A 16,985-nucleotide genomic window follows, 5' to 3' on the forward strand; every position below is an offset into this window, starting at 1 on the left:
AACTAAAGAAGGACAATGGGCAGTTGATAGACAGCATGCTCAATGTTTTGTTATGGTTTGTTCACACTTTAAAGAGGACTATTATGCAGATGATTGGCTAAAAATTGGCCAATTTTTGAATACTATGACAAAGAAGGAAGATTGGTCTAATGAAGAGTTCAAGAGAATCAAGAGAAAAGCTTATGGCTTTTTTCTTAAAGATGGCTACCTTTGGAGGCATGCGAAAAAGAAAGGAAGGGTGCCTATTCGTGTCTTAGGAGACAAAAAGACTCAAACACAGGTCATGCAAGAATTTCATGAAAGCCTATTGGCTGGTCATAGAGGCATATGGGGCACTTTTGCTAAAATAAAATAGAAATTTTGGTAGCAAAACATGTATAAAGACATTGAGCATTTTGTTGAGTCTTGTCATGTTTGTCAAATGTACTCTATGGTTAAGCATAGAGATGGGCTATAGCCTACCTTTCCTTTATCCATTCACTATAGATGGGTTATTGATTTAGTAACCATGCCTACAGGAATTTGGAACATGAGATATCTAGTACTTGCTAGAGAAGATCTCACAAATCAAGTGGAAGGAAAAGCCTTGACAACAAAGTCTACTCAAGCTGTTTGTAGATTTTTACTTGAAGAAGTATTTTGCAGGTATGGTTGTGTTGCCAAAGTAATTGCTGATAGAGGAGAATTGGATGCTAACGAGGCTCGCCATTTCTTTGCTCAATTGAGGATCAAGCTATCTCTTACATCAACCTACAACCCTGAAGGTAATGGTAAGAGCGAAAGAGATCATCAACCAATTCATAAAGCTTTAGCAAAATCTTGCAAAGGAAAGATGAGGGAATGGCCTAGAATGCTACCATTCGCATTATGGGCTGATAGAACTACCCATAGTGCAGTAACAGGTTATATGCCGGCTGAAGTAATATATGGATAGCCACCTATTATGCCTATTGAGGAGTCCATTGTCACATGGAGTATCCTACCATGGGATAAAGGCATGAATAGAGAAGAGTTGCTAACTCTGCGCATAAGGCAACTTGAAAGAAGACCAGAAGATGTCAAGACAGCCATTGAAAGGCTGAAAACAGCAAGACTAAAGAATAAGAAGCGATTTGACAAGCATCATCGACTCCGTCCAAGAGCTATTCAAGAAAATAATTGGGTACTTGTCTATGATAGCAACCTAGACAATCAATATAGTGCTCATAGAAAGTTAGCCAAGCGATGGTTTGGACCATATGTAGTAACAGTAGTACATAATAATGCTACTTACTCCTTGGCTGAAATGGATGGAACCATGGTAAAAGTACCAATAGCCGCGAAACGAATTAAGCTCTTCAAACAAAGAGAATCTTCAACTTATGAGCTTGATGACTTAGATATGAGCCATCTACTTGAAAACAAGCAGGAAGAAAAAGACTTAGAGGATGAAGATGAAAATATATCAAAAGAAGACCCTCCTTAACCTGTATCTTATGAAATGGCACATGCCGGAGGATGTGTAGGTTAGGAAGGGGTGAATGCATGTCAAAGAGTTTATTGTTCATAATATAAATCATGGTATTCTTATAAACACAAAAGTACTTCACTAGGATTTATATGAGGAATTTGCATACATAATTTAGTCATTGTTACCCAATAACCAACTTAGTTACATAAGTTCCTTTGTATTTAGCATAGAATTTTCAGTTGTACCATGTATATTGATACAAAATAAGTCCATGGGAACCTACAACTTGGTCAGCTAGAAGTAATTGACAATTTGCAGGATAAATCACATTGATTCAACTTGTGCAAAATATGGTTAGAACTCAAGGAAAATGCCAAAAGTCCACTAGGTTCATGGGGGACCTGGAGTAATGGACTAATGTGACCAACAAGTGACCTAAGTAGGTCAAAAAGCAGTGTGGAGCTGAGCAGGATGCAGCCCGCATTTTTTGGCACAAAATGCGGGCCTGCACCACCTGATGCAACTGGAGAAAGCTGGGAGCTATGGTACATGCTTTGGAGCATGCAAACTAAAGATTAACAAGAGCTGAAGATGAAGATACAACCAAGGTGAGAGCTCCACTGATCCGTCCATTTGGTCTGACGAAAATGCATGGTATGACAGTCTATAAAAGGGGAAAAACTGAGAGAAAAGTATTTAGCATGCTCTTATGTACATCTTCTCTCATTTTATCTACCTTATTCATGGTCCAATGAAGCCCGACTTGTACCCAAGTACTTGAGTGACTTTGGGGCAAGCAAAGGGTGAGGATTTTGAAGGTGTATGGGCTGTTATGGGCTGAAAAAACTAGTCATAAACAGGGCAGCCCACTGTTCTTGTCCATTTTTATGAACAAACAAGTGATTCATGTGATTGTAATAGAAGAAAATGACCTCTTATCATTAGGGCTTTACCCATTAATGATTAAAGAAGCTTATTCATGAGTTTATGTACTCTTATTGAGCTTGATTATGGGCTGGAATTTTCTATTTTAAAACAGGGCTGAAGTTAAAATTATGCTCCTTCAATACATTTCATGTACTATTGGTCCATATCTTGAATGTATTTGAATCTACCATCCTAATACTTGTTTCCTCGAGTTGAAATCCGTCTATGTACATGAGATAAAAGCCATTTGAGCTTGCATTTGGAATTTGCATTTGGATTAAAAATCTGAGAATATCCTTCATGTTATGGTTTATGTTTCCAAATGCATTTGATGTAAACAAGATAGAGACATTTATTCCGTTCATGTATGCTAAATACACAAAAAAAGCTTGAAATCTTCCTCCTCATCTAAGTCTTTTCTGAAACCCGAATCTTGTCAAACCCCATTCTTTTTCCCTTCCCCGAATCTTGAATCCCATACTCTTCTTCTGCGTTAAGCCCCAGTGGTAGACCTTCAACCTTTAACACGATGACAGTGTCATATAGGGAGATGTATCATTTAAGTTTTAGGAAACTAGCACCACGATTAAGTTCGGTGCTACTCTCTAGCAATGCTTCAACAACACATAGATTAAAAATCATTGAAGGGCTAATTTTTACACTCCACTTTGTCGATTTTTTTAAAAATAAAATGTTTGATATGCACAATAGGCATCCATATTTGCATTTTATATGCCACATGGTACAAAATCCTAGATGCATAGCACCTGTATGCCGAACATTGACCAATGTTGAGAGTGTGAGGAAGTCCTTGTTGTAGGTTAGACGAGCAGTTCCTTGGAATAAGTTTAGTGAGGAAACATCAAATCTTGGATTTTTTGATAAATCAAAGAGTGGAGCTTGTACGCTTGTTCTTTATGTTTAGGCAATGCATCTTGGGGCCAATCCCCTTGATGTAGGAGAGCTACAATGAGGCCACAGTGTTTCAGCCGAGAGGTTGTCTCCTGTGTATGTGATATGAGGTATTGTACCTATATGTTATGCGATCTCCCTCTAATGAGGAGTAGGAGAAGGCAAATCTCGATTGTGTCTTATTACAAACACAAAATCAATATTAAAGTTTGGTGTAGTGTGAGCCTTAGACACTCCTGGCTGCGAGGCCGTGTGGGGTGTCTTATGTGTCTTAGAGGTCCGACTGGTGCTAGAGAGCTAGTGTCAGGCCAGTTTTTGGTCCCGACAAGGATTAAAAAGCTTATAATTGGACCATGCAATTACATAAAAGGCTTAAAAAAGTTAGTCTCAATAGTGGGAACAAAAGGACTAATGAGGCTTGTCCCTCTGTTCTTGAGTGTCTTCTTCTTCATGGTCTTCTTCTTCTTTGGCAATTACTAGATAGGACTTCTATGATCTTTTCCTGACATAACAAATTTTTTTAATATGTCCCGTTCTTTTGTAGAAGTCATACAGAATGTCTTTCTTATATTTGTACTTGTTATTGACATAGAGAACCCATTCTTTCTTTGAAGTGCTTGCATTTTCTTTTCCTTTGAGCTTTTTCTCTTAATCTAGGACTGATTCTCTAATGTCTACGAGCTTTGGATTTGGCATATTAATTAGTGTGTTTGGTGGAGACATTACCTTATTCTGGAGGAAGACTCTTCAGTAGAACTCAAATGTATACATTATCCATTTTTAAATTAATCCTTGCAAGTTGAGCTAGCAGACTTTTCATATAATTAAGATGGTTTCAATGGATGTATTAGCCTTCATATCCAACCTAAAAAATTCAATCAACAATCCATATTTTGAAGGTTTAGATTGGCCACCAAACAATGTGTCCAACTGTTCCCAAGTGGCATGAGATATATTACATGTGTCTACATGGTGGATATAACTGTCATTAAGCTCAAGCTTGATGATGGCTTAGGCTAACTGTCATCAAGCTCAAGCTTGATGATGGCTTAGGCTTTGTCATCCTTCTTTTGCCATACTATTGCAAGACTAGTATCTCAAAGTTTCTTTTCTTGGCCACTGGTTATTAACCAAAAGCCATTTTTCATCAGGATCAACTTGATCCTTCTCTGCCAAAGTGTGGAAGCCCATTCCTTTCAACTAGCATGATGATGAATCTTTCCCCATACTAGATGGTAAGAGCAGTAGCAAATCAGCTTCAAAAATTGAGGTAAATCCAGCAATAGAGTTGGAAAAGAAAAAATTGTGCCAAAAGATACAATAGCTATTAACGTTTAAACAACATTATTTAGTATCAAGAGATACTATCTTGAAGCTTAATGTTGAAATTCAATGCTTGTTCTTGAACCTTCTTCTTGATGAGTTTGAGGGTTGCACTTGTTGGAACTTCACTGGTATAGTGGATCATAGTTGTAGTGGGTTGTTTGAGTCAAGGGAGTTAGAAAGTGAAGTAATTTTTAGCTTGAGATCAAAATAGCTATGACTATCCTGTCAAAATAGGGACCAACGACTAGTAAATTAGCTCCCACGAGCTCCATAGATTGAATTTACTCAAACTCTTTGAGATGGAGTACCTTGGCTAATGGTCTAAGTCCCCCTAAGAGGGTTTATACTTGTTTTGCTTGAGTTGAGAGATCTAAGTATTCAAAGTGGTCGTTGTCAAAACTACATCCAGCCTATTTGGGGAAATGCAAATGTCGGGTATGATGCACATCAATCTCTTCAATTTTTGTGCCAAGAACTTTCCCCTTGACCTAAAGAACAATTGTGAGAAGAAGGCTTGAAGAGATATGGCTACTCCAAAAGAGGTAGGTGTTGTTGGCTATAGAGGTCAAGAATCATAGAGTGAAAATAAAGTGAGACATGAAATATTCTTGTGGAGCTAAGCTAACATCTAACCATGGATCTAATACCATCTTGAGAAACATGGATCCTTGAGCAAGGTCTAGCTATGGAGGATAGAAGTCAATGATAAGAAGCATGATGATTGAGAGTAGACACACTAATTGTTACTCAAGTGAATTAGGTTCGAAGTTAGATTGGCTTGGACTCATAAACATAACCTTGAGTAGAGAGACAAGATTGAAAGTACAAAGTACAATAACATTCATCATTTAACTCAATGTCAAGTACATGCTTTTATAGTTGTAAGATGGTTCCCCTTTTCTCACTACGCCTATGGGATTCGAGTAGCCCCTCCTAGACTATTGCATGTCCCTTGGCCTAGTGCTCCACGCAAAGAGGTTGTCTTAGGAGTGTGACTGCATAAATCTCAAAAATTTCAACTCAAATAAGTTTGAAGTATTTTTCAAGAGCAAATGGATTAAGTATCAATCGACGATGCCTCATGCACCTCAGCAAGATGGCATTCTTGAATGCTAAAATCGCACCTTTGTGGAAGTGGAAGGTGCACTCTGAAGAGCAAGGGTTTGCCTAAGTAGGTTTCACCAAATCTATTAATACTATAGTCTCACAAAGGCTCATAAGCTATTAATACTATAGTCTCACAAAGGCTCATAAGGAAAAAACTCATCATAAGACTTATATTGGTAAGAAACTATTTGTCTCACACTTTAAAACTATTGGATGTGAATATTATGCACATGTTTCAAAGAATAAAATAAATAATTTAAAACCAAAAGCTCCAAATTTATCTTATTGGGTTATTGTGATGGGAAAAAGAATTATAAATTATATGACAAAGAGGTAAAGAAGACCATAGTAAGATGTTGTGATGTGGTGTTTAAGGAGCAACCACATATAATAGAGGAAAAGGCAAGTTCTTCTACTTTATCATCAAGCAAAAAAGTAGTCTACTATGAGCCTATCCACATATCTATCCCTAACCTCAAGGACAATGAATCATCATCTTCAAATGATGAGAAGAAAGTTGACCAACCTATAATCATGCCATTAAAAAAACCATTATCTCAAAGGATAAAGTGACTCTATGATCCTATGCATAGAACTATTGAGAAAATTCTAGACCAAGGAGTTCTTAGATAATAAAGGAGAAAATATTATCAATATGGCCTTGATGATGGCTAAAATTATGAGAGAAGTAAAGGTGCCAATAGACTTGGAAGAAGAACTTACCAATCTAGTATGAAGAGTAACTATGCAAGCTAAGTATAATTGCACAATGAAGAATGGCACTTGAGAGTTAGTGGATTGGCTAAAAAGAAAAAATTTACTAGCACCGTGAGTGGGTCAAGAAGCTAAGATAGAGCTAATGTTAGCTTAGAAATGTACAAAGTTAAAAGGTGTTGTAGGGGCTAAAACAAGCCCTTGGAGCATGGTACCAATGGTAGATAAATAATGTTTTTTAAAGCTTAAACTTTAATAGTTGCACCTTAGATGCTAACTTCTATGTTTACAAGGATGGTAAAAAGTTTATAGTGATTGTCATATATGTGGAAAAACTTCTTATTACATGTAACTATGAAAATATGATCCATCATACTCAAAACGCTTTGAGCTATGAATTGGAAATGACAAATTTCAGCTTGCTATAATATTGTTGGGGACTGAACTCTATCAAGAGCCTAACAAAATATTTAAATCTTTGAAGAAGTATAAATGAGACATCTTGAAAGCATTTGGCATGATCAAGTGCAAGGAGAAATCTACACCTATGGATGTTAATGAGAAGTTATCCATTGATGATATATCAACACTAGTAGATATTAGGAGGTATAGGATGCTAGTCAATAATCTCATCTACTTGTGCAATACTAGGCTAGAAATCAATTTTGTTGATGGTATTATGCAAGCTCTCAAATAAACCATGAGAAAGTCATTGGAAAGCTAGGATACATGTGCTCAAATACTTGAAGGGAACTCTTGAATATGGTAGTTGCAGAAATTATCTTGTATGGAACTATAATTTAGACTAGGTAAGTGACAATGTTCCAAAAAGTTAGTTTCTAGATAGTTTTTCTCTTTAGACTTAAGAATATTTTCTTGGATCAGTAAGAAATAACCAATAGTAGCATTCTTCTACCAAAGTACAAATACAAGGCAACTTGTTTTGATATATGTGAAGTAGTATGCTTAAGGAGGATCCTATGGCATATGGAAGTGCAAGATAAAGATCAAAATGCTATTAGATATGACTATTAGAGTTGCATCACCATAGCTAAAAACCAATGTTTCATGCATGTACCAAACACATTGGAATCTAATATCACTATGTGCATGATTTGATTGAGGATGGGATACTGAAACTATCTACTGTCCAAAGAGGAGAATGGAGCCAATATCTACACCAAAGCACTTACAAAGGATTCAAGTTCATATTCAAAGACTCAAAATTGGGTTGAGGATGTAGTCAGACATTGAGGAGGGATATTAGATATGTTCAATGACCCACCCTCCTGAGGTGCCACCAATGATCAATGGTGCTCAAAAGCCATATGTGCACCTAGGGGTCTTGACTTGTATGTTTGTAATTGGATGGAAAAAAGATAACCTAAGAGTTGCATTTTAGGAGCCGACTTTAAGCCTTTCAACTTTCGCTCGTTTTAAAGCGGAAACATGGCCGAGACGAGTCAACAAGTCAATTTTCATGAAAAATCAAACGAAGGTGGATGGTCGATCTAGAGTTTTTCTAGATGCATTTCGACATCAAGAATCCAATGCAAGTCTCAGCTCGTCAATCGGAGGTTGTTTGACCCCCCATTTAATCCGTGCAAGAAGGTTCGGCGTTATAAAGCAGCTATCGGATCGGGAAGCCGTAAAGTGCGTGGGAGAGGCCAAGTTGATGGAGTTCAATGCCATGAAGCGGCATGTCTAGTCAGATTGCATTAAATCGGAGTTTGTTTGCCCCCTCAAAACCAAAATATCCACTTGTGGGACAATGTGAACATAAAAAGACGAACCGGTTATTTTAATGTTTTAAACCTTAGGCTTAATAAAAGCCTTGAAACTAATATTTTTGATTTCAACATTCATTTGACACTTATCTTTTTTTACATGTGGAGATTGAAGATTTCGATAATTTCTTGGGACGGGGTAAAGGGACAAGAGTTGGTATTAGTTCATTGAAAGATGTTGCACTTGGCCATTACTTAGTAAGGATTGATCCGCATGTTTTCTTGGTATTTCATAACATCTTCTCAGAGGAAGCAACTTGGCCTATACTATGTATCAAGGCACTTACAAGGCTACTTGGTTTTTCTGGATTACAGTACAATGCACACAATGTGATGTTTTTGGAGAAGAATGTAGCAATTAGGATTTTTGGTTATGGTCTTGGTTTCTCTTCTTCTAGAGCAGGCTACTTTCTAGCCCTCTCATCTTATGCTTTGGCAGCAAACCAAACTGATATAAAACTAATAGTTGGCTATAAGAGAAGTAAATTTATGTGTTATAGAGAAAATATGCCGGAGGGGGAGGATGATATAAAGGCTCCTTAGAGCTAGCTTTGTACTTTTCTTTCTTGAAAAATACTATGAATTATCAATTTGAAGTATTCATTCTTTGAAGTTTTCGTCGAAAAAACCAATTGAATAGCTCCTCAAGAGCATTGCTTTTTGTAACTCCTCCATGTCTTGTGCTTTAAACTTGTATGCGCTTGATAGTGAGATTTTTCCATGCCTTGGCCGCTATAAGTTGCTAGGGGACCTTGCTCCTCCACAAAGTAAGGCCCATGGATATAAAGGATATGCTACAAATTCATAAGAGTAACAATCATTTTATGCCATTGATGGAAATTTTATCGAAGAAAGCTTGGATTAAATATTCTCTCTTACCAAATAAAGTGTGATATCTTTTTCTCCCCATGCCTCCTTTATTGCTTGAACAAGATTTGTAATGGCACATTTGAACTCTTCTGGATACGTATAGGTTTTGGTTTGTTGCTTGAGGAGCTTTAGGAAGACATCAAGGTGTCTCCAAATCTCCATCCTTAGAAACGCAAGTCGTGGTGTGGTTGCAACGTTTATCGTGATCCCACATAGCTCTCTCCAATTCTCCCAAGTAATGCTCACCTGTTTTCGTGTATGGTTACCTAAAAAACGTCTAGCTTTTGAGCCTCCCATTGAGACATCAGTCAAGACATCTCTTTTTTTCCTTGAAAGTGTTAGATATTTTCTTAAGTGTACTTGACCTCCATGAAAACCCATTTTGGAGAGTAATGCCTCACACTTGTCAGTACACTCATCAGATAAAGACAAAGTCTTAATTGAGTATGCACAATCGAGATGCAACCTGAGAAGTTTATCAATAATTCTAATCTTTGCATGCAAAGTACATATATGAACATTTGTAAGAGGAATTGAAAGAATAGGATCCCATATATGTTCCTTGTTTTTTTTAAACTTAGATATATAGAGTCTCTAGTTGGGGCTCTTCTTACAGGGTGCAAGTTGCTCCAATCTTTTGACCCAACACTTTCCATGCAATAAATACAAGGATATTTTGCATTTGCCCCATTACATATTCCAAGCATTTGATTGTTTTCAAGTCAGCGCTCATGTGCCATTCCACATTAAAATTGCCAACCCTATCAACAACCAACATTTCTTCTTCACTTTGAGACTTAATAATGTTTGGAATACCTGTATGAGTAAACAACCATTTCAGTGTTTGATGATTCTCAATTGGTACATGAGCTACACCAACCCACCAAATCTCTATCTCCGATTGGAACTTATGCACTGGTGCTTGACCCCCACCATTGGTGTATTCCAATACCCTGTTCATGATCCAATACCCTGTTCATGATGCAAATGCTGACTCTTTCCATCTTTTGTCCTTTTTGAATCTATGCTTCATCTAACTTCAAGAAAAACTTCAAAACACCGTGACATTCCTCTAACGCGAGTCTATACATCTGAACCATTGCAATCTGCACTCTTCTTAGATCAACCCATATACTATTAAATACATTGTATTCAAAACTAGATTTTCCTTTCGAATTTTCATATGGCATAGATGCTTCAGTATGAATGTATTCCCTGAAAACTTGTGGAATCTTATGATTCCTGCCAACACCTAAATATATGCCATTTATTGCACCAATTTTTTGGCAAAACTGTATACAATTGACACCTTATTACTAAATTTTTACATGAATTTAATGCAGATGCGGTGTTCGTTGTTGTTGTCTTTGGAGGCCGTGTCCTTGCAGTTTGGCCAGGAAATGTCGGTCCAAAGGAATTCTTATTGAGAGGTCCCATGTTGGTGTTGTAATTGATTTGCATGTGTGCAAACCCCAAGATTTCACGCAACTAAAGCTAGATATAATTTGCTAGATATAATTTTCATTAGGGGGTCAGGATTAGCTTAAGACATAAGAAATTTGGAGGATGTGGTGCCTATGAGCAAACTTGGCCATCTAAGTCTAGAGACAACCAGAAGAAATGGATCATTAAGGTAAAATACAATAGCAATGGTGCTACACCTCTTGCAAAACAGTCACATGGATCTATTTCCTACAATTTGAGATCAATGTGTGTGGATACCAAAGGAGAATCAACACTAAGTTGTGATAGTTCCTCAAGATCCTATTGTGTGCCTAAGGTTATTATATCAATAATAGATGGGTTTTGCTACCCAAGCTTCAATGACTATCTACTCCTTCTCGAGCTACCAAGACATTCTTGTCGACAACTCAAACATTTGCACGCTATCAATAACCGCGTCAATAACCACCCTAAGAGACCACACCATCTTAGGTGGGAACTTTAAAAAAATAAAAAATAAAAAATAACAAAATGGACCTACTAAACCTATGATTCGAGGGACCTATGGTATTACCCACAAAGGCTTTGATGCAATTCCCTGCTACTTGGACTTCTAAACAAAAGCAAGTATTCCAATCATGAGTATGGATCCAAAAGAAATCCATTATTCTCGACAGTGTTGGGCACATGGGTAGGCAATTCAGTTAGAGATCGGGCTGTGCCGTTACAGATCTGATTCTTGCTGCTATTTTTTTTTTAAAAACTGGCGTAGAATGGTACAGGATATAATCCGTAGGAAGGAAAATGGTCTTGCAAGGGGCACAATGGAAAGTCACAAAGATGTATGCGATGTAAGTAATCACAATGCCAAGAAGATGCTCCGACCAGTAATGCCGCGCAGAGACGTATGTATTTGTATGCTGGAGTGATCCGCCTGAAGAACTCTACGACATACGGAATGGTCTGGTGAAGAACAACGTGTGAAGGACCGATGATGATGGACGACTATGTGCTTCTTTGTAACCCATCGATGTCTCATGGAAGAATTGCCCTGAATGGACACCACCTTCGACCGACAATGGTTTGGTGAATTTCTAATATGCATTGCAATTACATTGTAATTATGTATGATGTTGCAATAGAGTGCTCGTGTTCAGAAAGAGAGAGAGAGAAATCAATGGCAAGAGGACTGTCGCAGTCGACCTTCATCGCCACCTTCGACCGACATAACTCGCAGTATAATGAGCGCATCGTTGCATCATCCCTGTGATCTTGCCCTTTCACCGACTAGGAAACGGGGAAAGCAAAAGAGAGAGATATATATCTCATCTCAACATGAACAGGAGGGCGCCATCCTGCGACTGTAGGAAGTGAGAGAGAGAGAGATAAAAGTATCTCTAAAGCAAGAGCACAATCAAGAAGAGAAGGAAAGATGAATTGCTCCATCAATGCCTTCATCACACGACGCCATATCTCCCTATGAGAATTCGGAGCTTCCATATACTTGCCTAATCTGAAGTGGTAGGCTGGATGAAGATTGTCTTCTCATTCTATCGCCTGGGCTCGCGGACGATTTGGCAGACAGATCAGAAAGATATTGCAATAGTCTCCTTGGCCATTGAGAGTCGACGCCTTCTTCAATTCCAAACCTTAGCAAGAGTTTCAATTAACTCTTGATTAAGAGTTAAATCCTTAACTTAAGAGAGAAGGGGCATTTCTATAGTCATAGACTAACAGTCGTGCGAGGAATGGCGAGGGAGTAAAAAATTGGTGAGCTCACGGTCGAAACGAGTGGCTGGACGACAGACCTACCTTGGCCGGACTGCAAGAGGACGCGGACCCCAAAGACGCAATCACGACTCGCGGGTTTTTCAAGTAAGTGTCCAACTGATTTATCTAAAATAAATAATATGGTATGAAAATTTCTCTAGTTTATAATTTTTAAAATATGTCTTTAAACCTGTTTTCTCATGCTACATGGTTGTTTGCATTTATCTGAACTGGTTTTTATTTATTAAAAATCAAAAACAATCGAAAACACTAAAAAATGACTCAAAATTATCATAAATAAAATTTTATAAAATTACTGACTGAAAATTTATAAGTTCTAATATTTTTCCTATAAAGCTTATGAGTCAGGAAATTTACTGAATTTCTATCAAGATTTTTAAAGATTTTTTGTTATATTTAAAAATTAGAAAAGAGTTATATTTAGGGAAAAAGCATAGTTTTCCTTTACGTAAAATGTGTTATTTATTGATATAAATTATGGATTCTTAGTGAAAGATTGGAAAGATAATCTTTGATTTGTTAGTGCATTTATGTTGTAAGGGTTAAAGTAAAGAAACAACAATTTAATAATATTTTACTTAAGAAATGCTTGTATAAAGATATGGTGTTTTGGTTTTGATAAGAGAAATTACACATGTCGTGGACATTTATGAAACATGGGAGGGTCCAAATAAATTAAAAAACTTAACAACACTTTATAATAATTAATAATGTTATGTTGCTATTACAAAATTTAGTTTAAATTAAAACCAAAATAAAATCAAATAATTTAACGATTGGATTGCATGGGAGAAAAAAAAGTCTCAGCATTTATTAAATTTTTACATGTTATTCATTTTACAATCAATTTCTTAAATACATGGAGTGGAGAGCCACTAGGATAATTTAAAGAAAACTAAGGGGATATATGGGATTTAAAATGAACGTTGTATGTGAACCATAAGAGTGTGGAAAGAACTTGTTTTATCATGCTTGATACTGGTTATAGAAGAGGAAAAGAAAGGACGTGATTTTCGCAGAACGAAAAAAATTATTTAAAAATTAAAAGCAACGACGAAATTTATATACGGAGTGGGAAACGTCTACCAAGGGAGATTAAAATTTAGGGGTTTATGGTACGTCAGAAAATTTGATTTGAATGTTTGTTTAAAATTAAACAAATAAAAAGAATTAATTTTAATCAGGTGGAGAAAAACATAAAAATGAATTTTAAACAGAGATATACAAATAGATCTAAGAGATCTATATCCCTGAAACAACCTTTCCAAAGTCAAACATTAAAAATATTTCCTGGATAAACCGCCACTAGCATGGCAGGAGAACATTATGAGGAGCTGCCCCTGAGAGATGGGGAGAAACCATAGTCATCTTAGGTTTAGCAATTTAGTGCCCAGTATAATTTATTGAAGTTTAGAATCTTTGCAGTTGGACTACTACAAACAACGTTGTAGATATTAGGGAAGGCTAAGTCGAATTAAAACAATTAGTGCAATAATCACTTGTTTAGTGCAACAATTCTTAGGAGTTGGCTTGCTAACCTGGGTAAAAGTGGCTTGGTCTTTGGCCAGTCATTTTTTGGTGCGTTTGCCGGGAGCCAAATGCACTCTAGCGGGTGATTAATTTTCCTAGGGTATTCAAACCCTAGGTGTTACTTATGAGTGAATACGCAGTCTCTTTTCTAAGGGACTATTTTCCTAATTTGCCCCAAGAATGCCAAACAAAAGTGCTAGATTGGGCGAGGGATACGGAGTTAGTAGAGGGAGGCACATATTTTGGGCCACAATTAACTGTGGACGTTGAACAATTATCTTCTTGGAGCTGGGGTTATAACGACTGTGCGCAAACCATAGTTCTACTAGCGACACACTTTGGGTTAATAGACGCGGTAGAGATAAATACAATCAGTGTATCGTACCACTTTGATTGGTATCACCGCACAGCTTATCGGATGTTTAGAAGAGTAGTGTGGGATGATGTGTTGCCTTGGATACGTGTATCCAGAGGTTTAAAAATTGCTTTCGACACAAAAGACGTTAGAGAGGTTGCTGAAATTCTAGGCTTAATCCCCGAGCAAGAAGAAAAGTTACCTTTTGGGGAGATAGACCCAGAGTTGCCGACTATTTTGAACCTTCTAAGTGCGCATACAAGCGACAACCTAATTTTATAGCTTCAAATAAAACGAGCGTAATTTTGGAGTATGATAGTAAAAGCTAGTTTAGTACTCGTGGATGAATTCAGAAGAGAGACGGAAGCAGCAAAACGAAGCTAGGGATCAGCGAGTTAGAGAACGAGCAGTGCGGCAAGAGGCTTGGCTATTAGAAAGGCTAGAGAGGGTCAACGCATTGCTGAATTTGGGAGTAGACGCTGTGTCTAACTCAACGGTAGAACCTCTTCAGCCTAGCTTATCAACTGATAGAACACTATCAAAGGAAAGTGAAGCAGCTTCATATCAATGGGATCAAGTTGTCTCCAGTACTAGCAGTGTCACTGGGGAAAGAGGTAGGCAAAATAGTGAGAATAGGGAGAGTGAAGCTAATGCTACGGTTGGGAGTATTGAACTGCTCTTTGACTGGGATTTAGAGTCAAATTTCGGATTGCGTCAATTATTTAAGAAACCTCAGGAACCTCCGTGGTTTGATACTATCAACGATTTAGGGTTAGGGCTACTATTTAGAGAAACAATGGCTCGCAACCCAGTCAGATTAGCTGATTTCACGCAATTCGGGGGGCTATGGGACGAAGATCCCGATGCCCATTCTCAAAGATTTGAGGTGACTTGCGTCACTAATGAGATAATAGATGACGACCAAAAGCTTCATATCTTCCCTGCAACATTAAAAGATGAAGCAGCGAAATGGTATGGGAATTTAGATGCTCAACATAAAGGGACCTATGATGCCTTATCAAGAGCTTTTCTAGAAAAATTTAGACGACAAGGTTTTCAAGATAGATTGGCTCTTCAAGTGGATTATCTGTCCCAAGGAGCAACTGAAAGTGTTGAACATTATATTGAGCGCATGGAGACAATCATTCGTAAGATGAATCCTGCTCCTGACGATCCCACGCAAAAACGTAAGTTTATTGATGGACTTAATCCTGAAGTTCATCAGCATGTTAGTTTACAACGACCAGCTACGTTGGCAGATGCTAAAACACATGCTAGATGGTGGGAAGAAGTGCAGCTTAGTCAACAACGACGGAGAGATCTATTCAAAGAATCTCGGATAGAATATCCAAGCACTTCAGGTGGGGTACCTAAGAACGTGTCTTATGTGACCGTTCCTTTAAATCCCTCGGTAACCGTAAGCTCAAACATGTCGAGTGTACCTCTAAATCCGTACACTTCAATTCCAGCCTACATGATGCAGACAGGAATGCCTTCTATGCCGCAATCTCAATCTCCTCTGGATGAAGCAAAAGTAGCAGATATTATTGCGAAATCTCTAGGAAAATTAAAGGAGGAAATTATGACTGCAGTACAAGCGCCTTTGAAGGAAATTTATTCGATAACGACACAAGGATCTAGTGCTCCACAATCGTCGGGAAATTCGACTTCAAACCCACCTCGATCTAATATCTGGTGTGGTAAGTGTCATGGTTACGGCCATGTGGCTACAGAGTGTCCGACGCCTTCAAGGTTAATGCCCGATCATCCACCGTTTTGCTCTTTTTGCCACAAGACTGGTCATTTAGATACAAATTGTTGGCATAAATTAGGTCAAGAGCAACAACAAGCTCGTTCAATGCAAACGAATTACAATTACATGGATCGTAATAATAGGACTTATGAGATTGGACCACCCAATCAACCTTTTAGGCCACGAGGATTGTCCACCCAGGGTAGACCCCCAGTGCCTCGAAACAATTACAACAGTGATGGCAATCGAGGGAGAAATTCTCCTTTTAGAAGAAATAATGGAAATTTTCATAATCCAATGGGACAAGGTGGTCAACAAAGACCTAGGGGACCAGTAATTTGTTATCGATGCCAACAAGAAGGTCACATAGCCACATATTGTCCAAATGCGCGTAAAAATCAAGACTATACTCCTCTTTGCAGGAGGTGCAGTGGTGAAGGACACTATGAAGAGAATCGCCCTAAGCAAGAGGATAATAAAATTTCTGACAAAGGGAAACAAACCTCTAACGAACCTTCAACGTCTGCTGCAAATTTAGTTGAAGTAGAAACAATAAGGAAAGATATTGGAGTTAAGTCAAAATTTATACCTCGCAAGGTGACTTTTAGAGCTGACCCGATGATTGGTGTCATTACGAGGGCACAAAAGCAACAACAGAAGGAGCAAGGTTCAGAGGAAGAGAGTCCACAATTAAACGGAGCAGTGAAGGATAAGTCTAAGGGCATAGATCCTAATATAGAACTACCTAAATCAGATTCTCCGCAGCATTCCTCTGACCATCCATTATTACCTGTGCCCTTAGCAAATCCTAAGATTCAAGTGGGAGTAGCTCCTTTTCCCGAAAGATTGGTTCCTCCTAAGGAAAGGAGTAAAGATTATGTAGAATCCGTAAATAAGACCTATGATCTTTGGGCTGCATTAGAAGAGATATCATTGACTATTAACCTTCGGCAATTGCTAGAAATAGCGCCCGTTTGTCAGAAACAACTTTACCATAAATTAGTTCGGCGTCGAAGGAAG

The 16,985-nt window shown here is 37.9% G+C and overlaps 1 pseudogene; it reads left to right on the forward strand.

Moving 5' to 3' along the window:
- The first annotated feature begins 529 nt into the window (after nt 1–529).
- The window catches only part of LOC148027013 (uncharacterized), a 93,208-nt pseudogene continuing 76,752 nt past the window's right edge, over nt 530–16,985 (forward strand).

This window comes from Lygodium microphyllum, chromosome 13 (genome assembly GCF_053477565.2).
Source record: "Lygodium microphyllum isolate KBCC chromosome 13, Lygodium_microphyllum_v1.1.10, whole genome shotgun sequence".
Lineage (NCBI taxonomy): Eukaryota > Viridiplantae > Streptophyta > Polypodiopsida > Schizaeales > Lygodiaceae > Lygodium > Lygodium microphyllum.